Here is a 3,514-nt window from a genome sequence, read left to right on the forward strand (position 1 = left end):
GGAATTATTAATGAAATAAAGAAAAGAATTAATGTTTGAAACCACTGGTATCGGACCCGTATTTTGGTTCCGGAGCTCGATATAGGTTTGTTATGATATTTAAGTCTTATTTGTGAAATTTGGTGAGAATCGGAGTTGATTTGACGTGATTCGAACGTCCGGTTGAGGAATAGTGAAATTTAAGTGTTCTTGAGAAAAACCATGAGTTTTGAGGTAAATTCATTGTTTTAGATGTTATTTTCATGATTTGATCGCACGAGCAAGTCCGTATGATGTTGTTAGACTTGTGTGCATGTTTAATTTTGTCACGACCCTAAATTCGTATCCGGTCGCGATGGCGCCTATCGTGAGACAATGCCAGCCGACACAACACCCAATTCATTTTAAACAATTATAATAATACAATTTAAGTCATTAACATGCTAATAATCCCAAAATAAAACTAAATTAGTACAATTTGCGGAAAAACCAACACAGCCCGACATCGGGGTGTCACCAGTCATGAGCATCTAAACATGTGTCTAAGAGTTTGAAAGAGTTTATACAGTCTATTACAGAACTAGAAATAGAAAGTAGAATAGGAGGGAGAAACACTGGGCTGCGAACGCGGAGCAGCTACCTAGTGGACTCCGAATAGCCTGCTGGGAGCAATCAACCCTCACTGGCGGGACCTAAAGCTCCTGAATCTGCACACATGGTGCAGGGAGTAAAGTGAGTACTCCAACTCAGTGAGTAATAAAAATAAATGAAGATTGAGCGATAAGAAATCACGTAAAGCACAACAACATGCTATAAAGAGGCAGTATAAAATCAATACAATGCAACAAAATAGTGAAAACTTGTAAAAACAAATACCTCAATTCAGTAAATACCTCTTCAAAATATCTTTTAAAAGTTAAAAATGTGAATGAAAAACAATGAGAAAAGGTAAACACATAAAATCAGCCTCTCGGGCACCATATCAATAGAAATCAGCCCCTCGGGCAATAACATGGAACAACCTCAGCCCCTCGGGCTATGTCACATATCTCACTGGGTACCCGCGCTCACTGGGGGTGTACAGACTCCGGGAGGGACCCTTTACGGTCCAAGCGCAATATCAAGTCATCTCGTGGCATAATCAATAGGCTCTCGGCCTCATATCAAGCCACCTTATGGCGTACAACTCAGGCCCTCGGCCTCATTGTCACACTTCCTTTTTACACCCAAGAAAGGATATATAAGGAAGTTTTTCCAATTAAAGTGACATTAATCAAAATGAGATTATTTATTTAAAATCATAGTCGCCACTTGGGATAATTTATGGTGTCCCAAGTCACCGGTTTAGAATCTCGAATCGAGGAAAGATTGACTCTGTTCTATAGTCCGCGAACACAGAAATTCGGGTAAGGAATTCTGTTAACCCGGGAGAAGGTGTTAGGCATTCCCGGATTTCGTTGTTCTAGCACGGTCGCTCAACTATTACAATTGGCCTATTATCTGATTTTAATACATGTTTTAGCCTATGGTATATTTTAACTTATTAACCGTTTTTAATCATTTTTAGGAAGATTCAACGTTATTTAAAACACGCCTCGAACCACGCCACATGAAATGCACTCGGGGTCCACGATACATTTTGTTTAACGTTGTTGAGAATTGGAGTTGGGTCACATGAAATGCAAACCCGAGTTTAAGGAAATTAATTTAAATAGCGTGCCTAAAACAACTACGCACTTTCAAGTTTGCGAGGGCCATGAAAAATTCAACTAATGGCACATCTCGATTTCTAAAGAGTTAAAATTGATTAAGTGAGAACCATGAGTTTTGGGATTTTATTTGGCACGACACGCCTCGACTTATTACAAAAGGGCTTTATTATTCGAAGTGGTTATAATCGGGTTACATGAAATGTACCCCCCGAATTTGAGAATTAGGTATCATGACTATGTCACGGGAACCGTACCCATAGTCATGATGATTTATTTACTAACCGTGCCTAAGTATGCTCTTAACGGGTAAGTAATTAAGAGAGCAATAAAATATTTTCAATTCACTTTTAACTTTCAGTCCAAACATACGGCCAAATACTTGTAGTCTCCAAGATTTAAATCAAACTGTACCAAACAATTATATCTTAATGGAGCAACAAGTCAGGGAAATTAAACTCATTTTAAGTTGAAATATTCTAAACAAATAGATAATGAGGAAATTACCAAACTAAACCCATTAAATTTTGTAAACTCAACACGTCTCAAACTTAATGATAATGCCGACAACAAATTATAGGTGAAAGGCATACTAATTCGCAATAATTAATAATTATGAAACCTCATCGCAGAATAGAAACATCTAAACGGGGTTAGGAGTCAAATCATGGAGAAACAAAATAACATTCAAACCAAGAGTCTCATTCGAACGAGCATACCTGCTGAACATAGAATCAAACAATCCAAACAAGCTTACACAGCAATGGCTTATACACAATTCTTCACAGCAACGACAAATGATTATGTCTCGAAGTTCGCCGGAATCTTAAACGGCAGTCAAAACCTCGAAACCAGACACCACTAGAACTCAATCAAACTCCCTGTTTCAGAACTCCAAAATTTCTGGCCGAAGCTTTTGCTTTTTTTTTTTTGGTTTCGGTACGTGTGTGTGTTATGGTTGTTGATGAAGCTCGACGGTGGGGAGAGGATGAAGAAGACGAGAATATAGGGGGTCATTTTTTGATCCTGTATTGTGCGCTAGCCTTTTCTTCTAGGTCCTCGAGTCTCCTTTTAGGTCAGCTTTTTGTCTTGTCTTTTTTGTAATGTTTTTTGGCAGATATTCCTTTTGATCTTTTAGAGAAATGGCAGATCAGTAAGATTTTTTAGGTTAGGTCAATTTAGGGATTAGGTTATATATAGGGATAGAGATTAGGTTAGGGGTATGAGCCTAAGAATTATGGGCTTGGGAATTATGGGTTAGGTCTAAAATGGGTTGCTCGAGCCCAAGTTTTATTCTCTCACCGTAAACAAGACTAAAAATACGACCTTATTTACTAGTTAATCCTATTTAAGTAAAATAGCTATTAAATTAAGACTGATCGTCAAAACAAAACTATTGTTGGTATTTTTCAAGATTAAAAATGACTACAAAATATAAATGAAGCTATTCTTTTGTAATTTTCATTTTCTTGTAATAAAATAAAGTAGAAGAGTCAAAATTAGTTGAAATAACGCTATTAGGCTTAAATTAAATATTTGCATGCTAAAATATAAAAAATCTTGGGGAGGGTCAAAAATCACATGTCTACACTCATAATCATAATCAGTACAACACTGCTGCGGCATGCAGCCCGATCCCATAATAATCCTCACAACATAGGTCATCGGTCCTACTCAGTCAGAAATCTCTAAAAGCCACTCGGGCATAGTAAAAATATGATGCTCAGCCCAAAATATCATTTAAAGTGTTAAAACATAGTAAACATAGCTGAGTTATGAAAATAGTATAATATAGCATGACTGAGTACAGATATAAAGTCAAAACA

At 37.0% G+C, this 3,514-nt stretch overlaps 1 long non-coding RNA gene across 1 annotated transcript; it reads right to left on the minus strand.

Annotated features, from left to right (window-relative positions):
- Positions 1 to 387: 387 nt before the first annotated feature.
- Positions 388 to 2,728, minus strand: LOC138877013 (uncharacterized). Its single transcript, XR_011402328.1, has 2 exons — positions 2,408 to 2,728; positions 388 to 686 (listed from the first exon to the last, which is right to left on the minus strand). It is a non-coding gene; the product is annotated as an uncharacterized lncRNA (long non-coding RNA).
- Between the last annotated feature and the right edge of the window lie 786 nt (positions 2,729 to 3,514).

The sequence above is a fragment of the Nicotiana sylvestris genome, chromosome 9, assembly GCF_000393655.2.
Source record: "Nicotiana sylvestris chromosome 9, ASM39365v2, whole genome shotgun sequence".
NCBI classification, from domain to species: Eukaryota; Viridiplantae; Streptophyta; class Magnoliopsida; order Solanales; family Solanaceae; genus Nicotiana; species Nicotiana sylvestris.